Source organism: Anomaloglossus baeobatrachus, chromosome 10 (genome assembly GCF_048569485.1).
Source record: "Anomaloglossus baeobatrachus isolate aAnoBae1 chromosome 10, aAnoBae1.hap1, whole genome shotgun sequence".
Lineage (NCBI taxonomy): Eukaryota > Metazoa > Chordata > Amphibia > Anura > Aromobatidae > Anomaloglossus > Anomaloglossus baeobatrachus.
The window spans coordinates 162,877,678-162,896,146 of record NC_134362.1 but is presented as its reverse complement, the minus strand read 5'-3'; positions in this window follow the sequence as shown (position 1 = coordinate 162,896,146).

Below are 18,469 nucleotides of genomic sequence, written 5' to 3'. Positions count from 1 at the left end.
CTCATTTATGAATAGTGATGAGCGAATCTGTGGATATTCGGGTTCGATGAATCATCACTAAAAAAAAATTGGGTTTGGCAGCCAAACTTGACCCCGAACTTGTCCCCTGACAATGAACCCCATACAAGTCAATGGGGACAAGAAGTTCTGTGCTGTAAAATGGCCGCAGTAAGTGCGAGGGGGCTACAAATGGAAGTTAAATGGCACTAAGAGCAGGATAGTTATGTATATCGTGTTTCCCAGAGGATCACATTGCTGTCAGACTCTTGTCCGGGCCCAATTATTAAGCTTCATCAATATTCACTGCTTCCCCCGCCCACCCTCTGTGCCAGTGCCTGGGATTGGTTGCAGACTGCTATACACGCCCACCACCATGTATCTGCATCTGATTGGTTGCAGTCTGTTTTCTGTATTTGAGTGTAAACAGAAATAAATAGATAATTTATAAAAATTACAAGGGCTCCCACCATATTTTGATAGACAGTGCGGGTAAAATAACAGCTACAGGCTTCAGCCCCTACCTGTGAGCTTTACCATAGCTGGATTTCAAAATAAAGAGGATGCTACCGTGTTTTTTTAATTTTTTAGGAAAATAAATTAATTTAAAAAAAAGGCACAGGGTCCGCCCATTTTTAATAACCAGCCACAGTAAAACAGACAGTTGGGGGGGCTGGTATTATCAGGATGGGAAGAGCTAGGGATATTGCACCCCCATCCTAAAAATACCAGGCCGCAGCTGCCCTGAATTGGCACATCAAATTAGATGTGCCAATCCTGCTGCTTTATTTGGCTCATCCCGATTGCCCTGGTGCAGTGGTAATTTAAGGGGGATAATGTAAGGGGTTAATGACAGCTGCAATTTGTCAAAAACACACAGCTTCCATCAAGCCCTGGATTAGTAGTAGGAGACATGTATGACACACCCCCACTACTAATCCTCTAAGTGAAAAGAAATAAAACACAAACACCGAAAAAATTATTTAGGGTGCTTTCACACTTGCGTTGTTTGGCATCCGTCACAGTGCGTTGTGTGATGCATGTGACGGATGCCTTGCAAATAGTGTGATAATATAGGCAATAAATTCCTGTGAAATAACGCATAGCGTTAAGTTTTTTCTTTAGCCGAAAGAGAGAGACCCCATCATCACTGCACACACCCCGGCACTACCGACCCCATCATCCCCGCACACACCGGCACTACCGCACCCATCATCACCGCTCACGTTGGGGCCTTGTTCTACTGCGTCTACTGTGTCACTGCGTTGAGAAACACGTGATGGTGTCTCCGCGGTGTTGGATGTTGATCTCCCCGAGGTCAACCATCCTTACCTATGCAACCAATCATAGGCGCTGGTGGGCGGGGGAAGCAGGGAATACGAGATTGAATAATGAGCGGCCGGCATTTTCAAAAGAGGAGAAGCCGCCATAGCAGTGTGACAGCAGTGCAGCACCGCACCGGTGGTGGGTGAGTGTGAGAGAGGGGGATAGAGGGGGGAGAGAGACCAGGAGTGATTTTAAATGATTTAGATCGTTTTGCTGGACATGCTGAGCATACGCAGTAGAACATGACGGAATCTGTCAGCGGATTCCACCGCTTAGAGCATTGCGGCGGAATCCGCCCCCATAGACAATCATTAGACACATTGGCAGATTCTAACGGGATTCGTCAAGGTGCGATATTTTAACGACGCATAAAACGCTACATGCAGAGTTCCCTCTGCCCGATGCTGCGCCAAAATAACGACTCAGTGTCATCCAGTGGATGGAACGCAAACACTTGCGTTACGGTGGATCGTCAATACAAGTCTATGGAGAATAGCGCAGTGCGTTAACGGACTGCGCTATTCTCCATAGCGGCGGATTGCGCTGATCGCAAGTGTGAAAGCGCCCTTACTTGAAATAAACACTATTTGCCCGAAGGGCAACAAGTGGTACCTTAACTAAAGACCTAATCAAATAAACTTTATTAAATTATATAAATGGACAAAAGTTAAAATTGGCAGGTGGGAAGCCAATTCTGTATAAGATAAGTGCGGCCGCGGACCGACACTACTCTGGATAAATTCCTATTGTAATATGGCTGGCTATCACCTACACTGCCTGTTAAAAACGAACAGCTAATAGCCTCCCCGACATGTTTCGTCATGACTGGCTTCATCAGGGGGCTGAGGCTATAGAACGCTGAAAACCGGTTACATCCCCTTTTAAAACCTCTGATGGTGACCTCACCATAGGGCTACCAATAGTGGTGGACTCCAGTGGCCAAATCAAATTCAGGATAACTTTCATTCACACTTCAATTGGATGGGATCGAGCACTGTTATGTGTTCTACGCTATGATTTGCCAATATATCAGTCACTCATAAGTAAGCACCTATCAAGGTGACCGATATAACTCTAGTCATTTCCACAGTTTAATATTGCTTTATGTCTCAGTCTATAATAGGGTTGTTAATCAGTCAATCAATAAAGTCCACCAATGAATAGCTTCCCAGCAGGTAAACCTGCCGCCTAAAAGAACAAGCATCCGGGAACTAAGTTCGATCATGTGACATTCATCTCCTTCACAATGAACTATGGGTAATCCCACAATGAACTATGGGTAATCTCACAGTTGTAAACTGAGCATGCTCATGGACTTAGAAAGATCAAATGCAGAGAACGAAACGGAGCATGCTCATGGACTTAGAAAATATCTCACAAATGTAAACTGAGCATGCTCATGGACTTAGAAAATATCAGATACAAAAAGCCAAACAGCGCATGCTTATGGACTTTAAAAATATCAAATACAGAGAGTGCACAGTACATACTCGTGAACTGGGAAAATATCAAATAAGAAGAGCGAATAGCGCATGCTCACACACTTAGTCTCCAATAAAAAGGGGAGGGGGAGGGGAAATTCCCTCATGCAGCGCGTGCTCATGGACTTAGACAATTTTCCATTGTGCACGCTCATGGACTTAGGAACAAACTGACATGGCCATTATTTGCTCAGACACTAAATATAAATATAGAATTATTATATATGCTCACAGATTTAAAGTTATCTATCATCAATTTACTTTGGCCACTATAAACACACCAATGATTCATATAATGTAGGCGATCAGTTATCACCTTCAGTTCTATACTGGGTCCAAAAGGATAATCAGGGAAGTCGGTTACATAATTATTAGTCCAATACATTAAACACTATATAAACGGTTCAATGTCACAAAAAGGCTGAAAAAGTAAAGCCCTCATTTAAGCCCACAGGAGATCACAAATTCAATCTGTAGATCCATTTGGATTCTTCTTGTAACAGCAACCTATCCAGGTTGCCTTTCCTTGGGCCCAGGAAAATTTTTCTAATGCCCCAGAAATGTAAATCCAAAGGGGTATCCGCATGTTTAGTTCTCATAGAGATTCTGTATAGAGAGGGGCGTATCAGCCTTGGTATTAATACAACTGATATGTTTGGAAATTCTTCTATGGAACTCCTGTATTGTCTTCCCCACGTAAAGTTTGGGACAGGGGCAAGATGCAATATATACTACCCCTTTAGTCTTACAAATAATATTGTCCCTTATTGTATATCTCCTGTTATCTGCTGGATTTACAAATTTGCGTATTCTGGGTAAATACTTACAAAAGAGCATGTGGAGCATGGGTATGAACCACCCTGTCTAGTTCCTAAATGATCCGTACATTGATGCTGTGTAAAGTGACTGGAAACGAGTGTATCTCTCAGATTTTTCCCTCTCTTGTATGTAATGTTAGGATATTCACCAATTCTATCCTTAAGGTCACTATCTATCCGCTTGCAGTAAAGGCCAATAACGTCGTAGAACCCTTGATACCCCATTATTCTGTGCGTCAAAGGTACCAATAATCCTGATCAAATCAGAAATTTGTCTACATGCCACATGATATTTATGTAGAGCCAACTTACGGGCAAAGAGATTCACATCCTTTGTCCATGTAAAGGCATCATAAAGGGGGATAAGTGTAAAGGACAAACCCTTTTGCAATAATGAAATATGTGGTCCTTCCAGATAAAAAGACGACAAATTAAAGATCTGAAGGTTCGTTGTATCACTCCCAGAATTTAGGGTTTCCCTGTCCCTAAAAAAGTAAATGATCGAGAAGATGTAGATTCCACCATTGGGGTAGTTGGTATCGTTCCGGTGCCTTGGCTGCCCTGGTTCACAGAGAGTGTAGATAAACTCTGCTGTATATCTGCACATTGAGGTGTATGTTGATTTGTCGATATACCAATCTGTGACACTGCCTGTTGTATGATAGGATTTACATTAGTGCCTACAGTATTTGCATTGTTTTGCTGTATAGATGACATAGGCATCGACAGACTCTGTAACATATTTGTGGTCTGTGGTGTTCCACCAATTTGGGACGTTATTTGTTTTATAGTAGGCACAACAGACATAGTGCCTACACCCTGCAGTGAATTTTGTTGTAAAGATATGCCAGATAATGTGGATGAAGGTACAATTCGTTGTATACTGGGTTCCTGTTTTTCAAGGAAGTGTGGCCTCCAAACATTGTTGGAATTGTTTGTTGGGTAAGGCCCACCCGTGAATTGGACAATCCCAACGAGGAGAAACCAGAGGCACCATGTACTAAATTGCCAGTATTGACGACTCTTTGGTTCTCTCCCTTTGCTGTTACTTCCCATGATCTGGAAACGGGATCTTTCTCTGTTTCCAATTCCTATTTTTCCCACTTTTGCGTTTTGTTCCTGTCCGTCTATTATTTGAAGCATCAATTGAGCTATCTGATTCCGATAATTCTGTTTCTGACAAGTCGGTATTGCTAGTCCTAGTGTATTGGGGGGGCCTGCTATTCCCCTTATATATTTTATACACTTGCCCTGTTTCGAAGTCTTTTAGATCCCTAATAAATTTCTGGTGTTTACGATCTTTTAGATCTTTTTTTAACTTTTCAAGATTGTTTTGTATGGCAAGTTCAAGTTTAATAAAGTCAGGTTGGGAGGACTGTTTCTGTAATTCGGCAATTTCTTTATCCAGTTGTTTGTTAATCCTTCCTAAACAGATTTTCTCATATGTCAATAAGTATTCAATCATACGTAATAAGTTATTCTGTTAGAAGGTTCTCCCAACCTTTAATAAAGTTAATATCCTGTTTATGTGAATTTGGGGTTATCTTAATTCTCAGCCCTCTATACACTATCTTCCTTTGTAGGTAGGTTTCAAAGCTAGCTACCTCCCATCACGTTTTTATCTGCCTCTTAAAGTTCTTGGTAATGTTATCAAAGAGGGCAACCAAGTCGCTTTGTGTGAAACCTGAATTACCAGTGGAAAAAACTTAAAAAGCTTCCAATAGAAGACTATCCAAATTAGTCCTATGTGGCAGAAAACCTGCCATGCTCGGTGTACAATCACAATAAGACCTGTTTGGGTCTGATAAATCTTTTTTTAGGATGGTGGGAGGATAATTTTGTTTTCTGTTATGATTTGAGTTTTTTTGTCAGCCATATCATTTTTTGGGGTAGGTACATCGATGATGTGCTTATCCTATGGGACTGACCAGTCTCGATATTTACTGACTTTGTACATATCCTCAACAACAATCAGATAGGCATGTTCTTCACATCTGAGATGGCCTTAAGTCTATTAACTTTCTGGACCTTAGTATCTTAATTGATGAAAATGGAGGGGTACACACCGATATTTATCGGAAACCGACTTCAACTAATTGTCTACTCCACTGGGATAGTTGGCACCTAACATCTTTAAAGGCAGGCATCCCAGTGGGTCAGTATCTCCGGGCTCGGAGGAATTGCTTGAATGAGCAGCTTTTTGAAAAAGAGTGTAGTAACCTCTATAATAGATTCTCTGTAAGAGGTTACCACAAGAAGGTGTTACATCGTGCTTATCACCGGGCAAGATCCACATGTCCTGACAGTCTCCTGGGAGATTCTGCATGTAGACAAAATTCCGATTTGATCAGGATTATTGGTACCTTTGACGCACAGAGTAATGGGGTATCAAGGGTTCTACGACATTATTGGCCTTTACTGCAAGCGGATAGTGACCTTAAGGATAGAATTGGTGAATATCCTAACATTACGTACAGGAGAGGGAAAAATCTGAGAGATACACTCGTTTCCAGTCACTTTACACAGCATCAATGTACAGATCATTTAGGAACTAGACAGGGTGGTTCATACCCATACTCCACATGCTCCTTTTGTAAGTATTTACCCAGAATACGCGAATTTGTAAATCCAGCGGATAACAGGAGATATACAATAAGGGACAATATTATTTGTAAGACTAAAGGGGTAGTATATATTGCATCTTACCCCTGTCCCAAACTTTATGTGGGGAAGACAATACAGGAGTTCCATAGAAGAATTTCCAAACATATCAGTTGTATTAATACCAAGGCTGATACGCCCCTCTCTATACATATGAGAACAAAACATGCGGATACCCCTTTGGATTTACATTTCTGGGGCATTAGAAAAATTTTCCTGGGCCCAAGGAAAGGCAACCTGGATAGGTTGCTGTTACAAGAAGAATCCAAATGGATCTACAGATTGAATTTGCGATCTCCTGTGGGCTTAAATGAGGGCTTTACTTTTTCAGCCTTTTTGTGACATTGAACCGTTTATATAGTGTCTAATGCATTGGACTAATAATTATGTAACCAACTTCCCTGATTATCCTTTTGGACCCAGTATAGAACTGAAGGTGATAACTGATCGCCTACATTATATGAATCATTGGTGTGTTTATAGTGGCCAAAGTAAATTGATGATAGATAACTTTAAATCTGTGAGCATATATAATAATTCTATATTTATATTTAGTGTCTGAGCAAATAATGGCCATGTCAGTTTGTTCCTAAGTCCATGAGCATGCACAATGGAAAATTGTCTAAGTCCATGAGCACGCGCTGCATGAGGGAATTTCCCTTCCTCCTCCCCTTTTTATTGGAGACTAAGTGTGTTAGCATGCGCTATTCGCTCTTCTTATTTGATATTTTCCTAAGTTCACGAGTATGTACTGTGCATTCTCTGTATTTGATATTTTTAAAGTCCATAAGCATGCGCTGTTTGGCTTTTTGTATCTGATATTTTCTAAGTCCATGAGCATGCTCAGCTTACATTTGTGAGATAATTTCTAAGTCCATGAGCATGCGTTGTTTTTGTCCTTTGTATTAGTTTTCCTAAGGTCATGAGCATGCTCATTTTACATCTGTGAGATATTCTCTAAGTCCATGAGCATGCTCAGTTTCGTTCTCTGCATCTGATCTTTCTAAGTTCATGAGCATGCTCAGTGTACATCTGTAAGTACATGCATTCTTTCGCTCTCTGCATCTAATATTTTCTAAGTCCATGAGCATGCTCAGTTTACAACTGTGAGATTACCCATAGATCATTGTGAAGGAGATGAATGTCACATGATCGAACTTAGTTCCCGGATGCTTGTTCTGATAGGTGGCAGGTTTACCTGCTGGGAAGCTATTCATTGGTGGACTTTATTGATTGACTGATTAACAACCCTATTATAGAGGGAGACATAAAGCCATATTAAACTGTGGAAATGCCTGGAGTTATATTGGTCACCTTGATAGGTGCTCACTTATGAGTGACTGATATATTGGCAAATCATAGCGTAGAACACATAACAGTGCTCCATCCCATCCAATTGAAGTGTGAATGGAAGTCCATTTATATAATTTAATAAAGTTTATTTGATTAGGTTTTTAGTTAGGGTACCTTCGGGCAAATAGTGTTTGTATAATTACCCCTACGCTGACCGGGTGTGACAATCAGAGGTTAGTGTTTGTGCTTACTTGAAATAAAACACTAGAGTTGAGCAAGGTTCGAGTGATTTTGGGGGCTGTTCTAGATAGAACTAGAACTCGAGCTTTTTGCTAAAAGTTTGGCAGCTCGAGTTACGTTCTCGGGCCAGCATGTCAGCCAATCCCAGACACACACACAGCTAAGTGGACTTTTTGCCAGACAAGCAAGGCTATGAATGTCACATGTCCTTGCATTATAAATACGGCCATTTTCCCTCAGGACGCCATCATCTGCCTTCTGCGTCTGGGTGACAGTCACCACTCACACAGCTCCTGCCGCCGATCCTGCTGTGTACGCTCTACACACAGCGCTCTACAGATTAGGGACAGAAGTTTATTTCAGCCCTTTTGAGGGCTCATTTCCTCAGGCTCAGAGCCATAGGTGACAGTCAGGTCCATGGAAACGCTGTATACAGCTTCAGATAACAGCGCCTGCGTACCTAAGGTCAGGGAATTCCTTGCTGCATTTAACCTTTAGGAGGGATAGAAAATGAGGCTTCCTTTCCTCTACACTGACCCACAACCCAGCCACTGTACCTTTCTGCCCATTTTTGCAAAGCCATTTTACTAGCAAAGAGTGCTGCCAGATAGTGCCATCCACAAAGTTTCTGCTAGACTACATTAGGGTCCCATTTGAGCCAAGCAAGTCCCACCACCTCTGCATTGCACCCTCATGCACATTTTTGCAAAGCCATTTTAATTGCAAAAAGTGCTGCCAGTTAGTGCCATCCATAAAGTGGCTGCTGTACTCCATTAGTGTCCCACTGGTGCCAAGCAATTTCCAGCACCTCTGCATTCCACCCTCCTGCAGATTTTTACTAAGCTATTTTAATAGCAAACACTGCTGAAACTTAGTGGCATCCAAAAAGTGGCTGCTGTACTCCATTAGTGTCTCACTGGTGCCAAGCAATTTCCAGCACCTCTGCATTCCACCCTCCTGCACATTTTTACTAAGCTATTTTAATAGCAAACACTGCTGAAACTTAGTGGCATCCAAAAAGTGGCTGCTGTACTCCATTAGTGTCCCACTGGTGCCAAGCAATTTCCAGCACCTCTGCATTCCACCCATCTGCTCATTTTTACTAAGCTATTGTAATAGCAAACACTGCTGAAACCTAGTGGCATCCAAAAAGTGGCTGCTGTACTCCCATTAGTGTCCCATTTGTGCCAAGCAATTTCCAGCACCTCTGCATCCCCCATCCTGCTCATTTTTACAAAGCTATTATAATAGCAAACAATGCTGAAACTTAGTGGCATCCAAAAAGTGGCTGCTGTACTCCATTAGTGTCCCACTGGTGCCAAGCAATTTCCAGCACTTCTGCATTCCACCCTCCTGCACATTTTTACTAAGCTATTGTAATAGCAAACACTGCTGAAACTTAGTGGCATCCAAAAAGTGGCTGCTGTACTCCATTAGTGTCCCACTGGTGCCAAGCAATTTCCAGCACCTCTGCATTCCACCCATCTGCTCATTTTTACTAAGCTATTGTAATAGCAAACACTGCTGAAACCTAGTGGCATCCAAAAAGTGGCTGCTGTACTCCCATTAGTGTCCCATTTGTGCCAAGCAATTTCCAGCACCTCTGCATCCCCCATCCTGCTCATTTTTACAAAGCTATTATAATAGCAAACAATGCTGAAACTTAGTGGCATCCAAAAAGTGGCTGCTGTACTCCATTAGTGTCCCACTGGTGCCAAGCAATTTCCAGCACTTCTGCATTCCACCCTCCTGCACATTTTTACTAAGCTATTGTAATAGCAAACACTGCTGAAACCTAGTGGCATCCAAAAAGTGGCTGCTGTACTCCATTAAAGTCCCACTGGTGCCAAGCAATTTCCAGCACCTCTGCATTCCACCCTCCTGCACATTTTTACTAAGCTATTATAATAGCAAACACTGCTGAAACCTAGTGGCATCCAAAAAGTGGCTGCTGTACTCCCATTAGTGTCCCATTTGTGCCAAGCAATTTCCAGCACCTCTGCATCCCCCATCCTGCTTATTTTTACAAAGCTATTATAATAGCAAACAATGCTGAAACTTAGTGGCATCCAAAAAGTGGCTGCTGTACTCCATTAGTGTCCCACTGGTGCCAAGCAATTTCCAGCACCTCTGCATTCCACCCTCCTGCACATTTTTACTAAGCTATTATAATAGCAAACACTGCTGAAACTTAGTGGCATCCAAAAAGTGGCTGCTGTACTCCATTAGTAACCCACTTGTGCCAAGCAATATTCAGCAACTCTGCATTGTACCCTTCTGCACATTTTTACTAAGCTATTATAATAGCAAACGGTGCTGCCACTTTAAGGGCCATAGTTGCATTGTCAGGGATAGTCAGTTTTGTTTCTTCAGCTGTCAATAAAGCTAAACCATCTCTGCAATCTACACCACCTCTCAATTTTTACTGCCACATTTTAGGTGGACAATCTTATCGCTATCAAAATAAGTGGCAAAATGACAGATGCTGGTGGAAAGGGGAACAGGCGTGTTGGAAAAGGAAAAAAAGGTTTTGTCCGTGGGAAAGGTGGCAAAGCTACATTAACATCTGCTGAAGATAGGCCATCTTCCAGCAAAAGTAAGATGTCTACTACTTTCCGTGGACAATCCGATGTGCTCCCTTTTTTACGGACCCAAACAACTGTAACAAAGGTGGATGATGCACAAAAAAAGCACATGCTTGAATGGATCTCAAGTGCTCCAACAAGTGCCCTCTCCTCCAGCTCAATACCACATCCAAAAATAACAGTCCTCTGAGTTGTCATCCCAATCACACTTGCTTTCTCCCAGCTCTCAAGTCTCCATCCGCCCTGCACAGTATGGTGGAACAGAGATGGCTGAGTCTGCAGAGCTGTTCAATCACACTATAGCCTGGGAATCAGAGGTCTGCTCCCAAGCTACAGGGAGTACAGACCAGGAAATGGTCTGCAGTGATGCCCAGAACCTTTGTGACTCAGATTCAGGCCATGATGACCAAGTTTCTGAGCATAATGTTGACCCTTATTCACAAACTGTAACACCTGTTGGTAGAGACAATGAGGAACATACTGATGACGATGAGATGCAGATACCAGATTGGGATGACAACTTAAATATTTGGTCAGGGCAGGAAGGGGATAGGTCTGAGGGTGAGGGGAGTGCAAACACAACTCTTGATGAGTAAGATCTAGATCCCACCTACTGTCAACCCATAGTCAGGCACTCGAGGAGGTCAACAGAGGTGGTGGAGGAGGATGCAACTGATGACGAAGTTACCTTGCACCTTCCTGTACAGAGGAGAACTGGTAGCATGTTTACAACTGCATCCTCAACCACCACTCTGCCACTGAGTACTAGTCGGGGTGGCTCAGCAGGTCGCATGTCCTCTAAGCCTTGCCTAGCCTGGTCCTTTTTTGACCTTGCAAAGGATCGCCCAAATCATGTGATCTTTAAAATTTGTCGGGAATCTGTAAGTAGAGGCAAAAACCTTAGCAGTTTGACAACTTCTTCCATGAATCGTCACATGAATAAATATCATATGTCCCAGTGAGAAGCTCACCGTGCTGCAATGCGGCCTAGCGGGGCGGACCAGCCACCGCCTGCCCCTTCCAGAGCATCCACGCGCTCTTCATCTTCTAGGACTGTGGGGACCACAGTCACACCTGGTTTTCCACACACAACTTCCCCCACTGTAACCGCAACAGGCAGTTTGCTTGGTAGGTCGTCAGTTGGTTTGGAAGGTGAAACAAGTGCGGGTGTACAGCTCTATCAGACATCGACAGCACCAACTTTGGATGAAGGCAACATCATGTCTCCGACTGCACTTTCCTCACAAACTTGTATTTTCCAGGGACACACTACTCACCACCGTCTCCACACAGCAGCCAGATCTCTGTCCCTCAGATGTGGACAAATAAAAGGTCATTTCCTCTGACCCATGACAAAGCTAAGAGGTTGAATTTATCCCTCTGTAAGCTCTTGGCTACCGAAATGCTGCCTTTCCGACTGGTGGACACACAGGATTTTCGAGACCTTATGTCCGTCGCTGTGCCCCAGTACCAGATGCGCGGTCACCACTACTTCTCTAAGAAAGGTGTGCACTACACCAGCATGTCGCACACAACATCACCGCTTCCTTGAGAAACTCTGTGTGTGAACAGGTGCATTTCACCACCGATACTTGAACCAGTAAGCATGGACAGGGACATTGCATGTCGCTGACTGGGCACTGGGTAACTATGGTGATAGATGGTGAAGGGTCTGCTGCAGAAGTCTTGCCATCCCCACGACTTGTGCGTCAATCCTCTGTCTGTCCAAGTTCCTCCACTGCTTCTGCCTCCTCAACCTCGTCTGGGTCCTCCACCTCCGCCCCAAGCCTGCCTGATCAGGCCACCAGCATTGTAACTGCGCAGAAGGAATCACTCACCCCTCATTACTATGCTGGCAGCAGAGCGCAACGGCATCAGGCGGTCTTTATCTTGAAATGTCTTGGAAATAAGAGTCACACAGTGGCTGAGTTGTGGGCAGCTCTGGAGACTGAGTTTGGTAAATGGTTGTTTCCACTCAACCTGCAGCCTGGTAAGGCCGTGTGCGACAATGCTGCAAACCTGGGTGCGGCCCTTCGCCTGGGCAAGGTGACACACGTGCCTTGTATGGCTCACGTGTTGAACCTTGTTGTCCAGCAATTTTTAACACACTATCCCTGCCTAGATGGCCTTCTGCACAGGGCACGAAAACTGTCTGCTCACTTCCGCCGTTCAACCGCCGCAGCTGAGCAACTTGCATAGCTCCAGAAGTCTTTCGGCCTGCCAGTTCATCGCCTGAAATGTGATTTGCCGACATGCTGGAATTCGACTCTCCCCATGTTACAGCAACTGTGGCAGCACCGCCGAGCACTGGTGCAATACGTTATGACGTATAGCCTGGGCCAACGAGATGCAGAGGTGGGGCAGATCACCCTCATGGAGTGGTCTCAGATCAAGGACCTATGCACCCTTCTGCACAGTTTCGACATGGCGACGAATATGTTTAGCGCTGACAATGCCATTATCAGCATGACAATTCCAGTCATTTACATGCTGGAGCACACGCTAAACACTATTCGGAGTCAGGGGGTAGGACAACAGGAAGGGGAGGAAGTACAGGAGGATTCATATGCGCAAGGGACAACAACATCACCAAGGTCCAAATGTTCATCATCACCAAGGCGGCAGGCATGGGACTATGGGGGACAGAGATCAACAAGGGCACATGGTAGCAGGTAAAATGTTGAGGAAGGTGCAGGAGAACATGAAGAAATGGAGGACGAACTATCCATGGACATGGAATACTCAGCAGATGAGGGAGACCTTGGTCAAATTTCAGTTGAAAGAGGTTGGGGGGAGATGTCAGAGGAAGAAAGAACGGTTGGCACCTCTATGCCACAAACACAGCGTGGACTTGGTCCACATGGCTGCGCAAGACACATGAGTGTCTTCTTGCTGCACTACCTCCAACATGACCCTCGTATTTTCAAAATTAGTAGTGATGATGAGTACTGGCTTGCCACACTATTAGATCCCCGGTACAAGTCCAAATTTTGTGACATAATTTCAGCCATAGAAAGGGACGCACGTATGCAGGAGTATCAGCAGAAGCTGTTACTCAATCTTAGCTCGGCTTTTCCACCAAACCCCCAGTGGTGCACGGAGTGAATCTCCCAGTTGTAACTTGACAAACATGGGACTGTCTCGTCATCAACAGTCTAACCGTACCAGCAACACCGTATCTGGTGCTGGTAACAGCAATTTTATTGAATCGTTTCAACAATTTTTTTAGACCATCCTTTGCAAGGCCACCAGAGACAAGAAGTCTGACACATAGTCAATGGCTGGAGAGGATGGTACATGAGTATCTCCAAATGAACATCGATGCCATAACTTTGCAAATGGAGCCTTGCTCATTTTGGGTTTCAAATCTTGAAAAATGGCCTGAGCTCTCCACTTACGCCTTGGAGATCTTGTCGTGTCCAGCTGCCAGCGTTGTCTCAGAACGTGTCTTCAGTGCTGCTGGGTGTGTACTGACAGATAAGCACACGCATCTGTCCACTGACAATGTGGACAGACTAACGTTCATCAAGATGAACAAGTCATGGATCCGTAAGGACTTTACTACCCCTGTGTCATCCTGTGGAGAATAAATTTTTGTGGATTTGGAATGTGCTTGATGCTAATGTACCTGTCAAGTTTACAACTGGGGCTTGTAGTAACCCTTGCTTGCAGTGTTTCTAAAAATGATCCAAGATGAACAGATCTGGGATCAGCAAAGACTTTGCTACCTACCCCGGTGTCATCCTGGGGACGGTTAAGGATGGCTTATGTTTGAATGTGCTTGATGCAAATCTACCTGTGAAGTGTACAACTGGGGCACAAGTGCTGCCACTGAAGGGGTGTCTGTGGGGCCCAATTTTTGAAAAAAAGGGAGACTCCGCTTGGAGTCACCTTGCGGTGTTTTACATGATTTTAGAAGGGCATTCCTATATCTGTGTCTCGTCCTCTTTTTCCTCGTAACGCTGTTTTGTTTTCGCATGAGAATCTGTTCTTTTCACTTTCCCATGTGTTTGTGTTGTGTTGTGAGCTGTTGGTCACCTTTTGGACACCTTTGAGGGTGTTTCTAGGTGTTTTTATGTGTTTGTGATTGCCTCCCATTGTTTCCTATGGTGTTCGAGTGGTTCGTCGAACCGGTTACCGAACCGAACTTGAACGCGACCTCCGTACGACGAACCAAGCTCGAGCCGAATATCTATAAAAGACACACACCCTCTCTCACCCCTTTATTAACTCCAAAAAAGCCCTTGCAGATCCAACATAATCCATACAACGTCCCACGACGATCCTCAGCTCTTCTATATCCAGAGACTGTAGAGAGTGAAAACATGTGCACTGTCTGCAGGCTCCGCAATCACTGACAGCTGAAGCAGACCCGGCTGTGAGCAGGTGATGTTACCCAGTTTACTGGAGATCAGACCCCAGTTCCCACAGTGTGACCTGACTGCTGGACTGCGGGATCCAGGGTTTGATGGCAGCTGTGGTTTTTTTTTTGGCAAATCACAACTGTCATTAACCCCTTACGTTACCCCAATTGCCACCGCACCAGGGCAATCGGGATGAGTCAGGTAAAGCACCAGGATTGCCACATCTAGTGCGATGTGATAATTCTGGGCAGTTGCAGGCTTTGTATTTTGAAGTGTAAGGGGCCAATATCCATGACTCCTCCCAACATGATAATACCAGGCCTCACCTGTCTGCTTTACCATGGGGGGGACTCTACACCTTTTTTTTTATTTTTTATTGTACATACTACTCCTGATCAGGCATCAGTCATATCCTTAAAATATGCCACTAATGTCTATTACAAAAAACACAATTAAAAAAAATTCTATCACCAGACACCAATTCTTCACTTTAACTTAAGGGCAGTGACAACAAATATATGGTACCAATAGATTATCTCGTTTTTAGGGTTCATGCACACAACAAATTTTCTTTTACAAGTGCTTTCTGTGGTTTTTACTCGCACCTATCATATGCTATGGGACTGTGCCCATGTCTGGATTTTTTCCTCGGACTGACTGAGACATGTCCATTTTTGATCAAGGTGTCGGATCAAAATCGGCAATGCAAGATCATAGGTACATGAAAAAATTGGACAACACTTGTCCAGCTTTGTCCAAAACAATAGGATATCCAACTGTGGTCCGATTTTGACGGACTGACAGAATGGAGAAGGTGGAGATGTCCAAGAAAAATTGTTGCTACTCTGATTAAACACTGGTCAAAATAATTGGATCGTGTTTCTCGGATGTGGCAAAATCAGTTGTGTGACCCAACTTCTAGGGCGGCGTTTCACAAGATGATTTATCGTGCAATCACATGAGCGATCACACCCGCCCCCATCGTTTGTGCGTCACGGGCAATTTGCTGCCCATGGCGCACAAAGTCGTTTACCCCCGTCACACGTATTTACCTCCCGAACGACCTCGCTGTGGGTGGCGATCATCCTTTTCCTGAAGGGGGAGGGATGTTTGGCGTCACAGCGACGTCACACAGTGGCTGCCCAATAGAAGCGAAGGGGCGGAGATGAGTGGGACGTAGCATTGCCGGCGGGACGCAGGTAAGCTGTGTTCATCGTTCCTGGGGTCTCATACGGAGCGATGTGTGCTGCCTCGGGAACAACGAACAACCGGTGCACAGAAAGAGGAACGACTTTATGAAAATGAACGACGTGTCAACGAGCAACGATAATGTGAGTATTTTTGCTCGTTCACAGTCATTCGTAGCTGTCACACGCTACGATATCTCTAACGATGCCAGATGTGCGTCACGGAATCCGTGACCCCGACGACATATCGCCCGATATATTGTAGCGTGAGACGCCGCCCTTATGCCTCATTCTGACATCTGATTTTTGCATACAAGTGCTGTCCATGGTTTCCACAGATAACTCTTGTACCTGTGATAGTTTGTTAGGCCGTCTACATGTTTGTGACTTTTCACGGAATGTGCAGTCCACGGAAAATTGTAGAGACGTCCAATTTTGATCCAGGTGTTGGTTCAAAATTGGCAAGGCAAGTCTATGGATCCGCGCTCGGATGACATATCAGTGTGGTCCAATGTGGTCCAGACTCAAAAAGGAGGCGGTAGAGAAACTTTTTTTTCTACACATACGAGAAAAACTGATGACACCAAACCGGTGTGACCAAAGAAACATTCCATTTTTCTCGAATGTGGAAAAGTCATACTTCAGAATTGGCCTATATAGGGGTCTCTCTAGTGAAAGTTACCCTTTAAGAAAATTCAGAAAATATCCACAAAGATTTCCTAGTCTTAAAAATATTTTCAGAAAACATTTCCAAGTTTATAGAAGACATTGTCTAGTCACGTGGAAGATATGTCCCAGTAGCCATATTGTCTACATATGTCTTTACTAGGGATGATCGAATACCTCAAATATTCGGCTTCGCGAATATTTTCCTAATACCTCGCCGCTATTTGACTATTCGATGCGTGATGTAAGTTTATGGGAAGCCCGAATAGTTCCGAATAGTTGTTATTTGGGTTTCCCATAGACTTAAATTGCGCATCGAAAATATTTGCGAAGCCGATTAATCGAAGTATCCGATCATCCCTAGTCTTTACCCTTTGAACAGTGAAGTGCATGAGAACCATGATCATGATGAGAAGTTTATCACTAAGGGACTTTTTTTTTATCTTGTAGTTGCTTTTATAAAATAAGTTTTACAAAACTAGGTACTTAAAAAGAAATGTGATTCTCTTGCTGAAGGGGTTAAATTTCCCAGTACTTAAACTTGCTAGGCTTGATTAGATAACCTTTAGCATCCTGCAGAGCTTATTACAGCTACATATGGTTTTCCTTCATACATGAAAGACATATGACAAAACATTCCAGATCTAGAGCAGCCTGAGCAAACCATCAGAGCAAAGTGCTGGATGTCAGAAGTTATGTTCAAGACAAGGTATTTATGTTCAGGGGTATCAAATGTATATATGAGATTTATAGCAGAAGGATAATTATGCTCTCTCATTATGCCATATGACCCTCTGAAATCCAAGGAATGCCCATAAGGGTGAACAACAAGCAAACAATGTAATATCATAAAAACAGGGAAATTCCAATTGAAAAATAATTAAAGGGGTTGTCCTCTACTAGGACAACCCCTTCTGATTCCACACGTTTCCACCAGGTAAAATAATAAAGCTTATACTCACCTCCCATACTGGCACCTTTCCAACGCTGGACGGGATAACAGTGTCAGGAGTCACATGGGGCTGTGACGTCACGCGAGCCCCGCATCCAATCAGCGCTGGCTTCCTTCTCCCCGCGTTTGGACCAAACAAACAATCAACAGGAAGTGAATGCAACTCACTTCCTGTTGATTCATTTATTTGGTCCGATCATGGGGAGAAGGAAGCCGGTGCCAATTGGATGTGGCGATTGATTGCAGTTGTTTATTAAAAAGGGTGCACAACCAAATATTAAGTTGGGAGTGCCAACAATTCTGCCCATTTTTGTTGTTTTGTGTGAAATTATTTCCAATTTGTCTTTTTTTCCCTCGTGTTGTTCCAATACACACAAAAGAAATAAACATGTGTATGACAAAATGTGTATTTGCAATAATATTCTGGGAGAAATACCGTATTTTTCGTGTTATAAGACGCACCCTAAATTTAGGGATAAAAAAGGTTAAAAAAAAATGAGGTTCATCTTATACTCTGGTGTTGCCTTACCAGAAGGGGGCGGCAGTGGTGGTAGAGCAGGGTCACATAAGGCAGAGGCTGTGCTTGCATCAGCGGCGGGTCAGTGCTCGCAGTGGCGGCGGGTCAGAGCTGGCGGCGGCGAGTCAGAGCTGGCAGTGGCAGGTCAGAGCTGGCTGCGGTGGCGGGATAGTGCTAGTAGCAGAAGCTGCTGTGGTTCTGTGGTGGAACAGGCCGGTGCGCTGAGTATTCCAGATGCTCTGTCGGTGGTCAAAGAATTGGTACCCGAAGCGGCGTCTGCGCAGATGGAGCTCTCATCCAAGAGCTTCATCTGCACACGCGCTGACTCCTGGCGCCACACACAGACTGGCAGCCAACAGGCCGCCCACCTGCCGGTACAGTG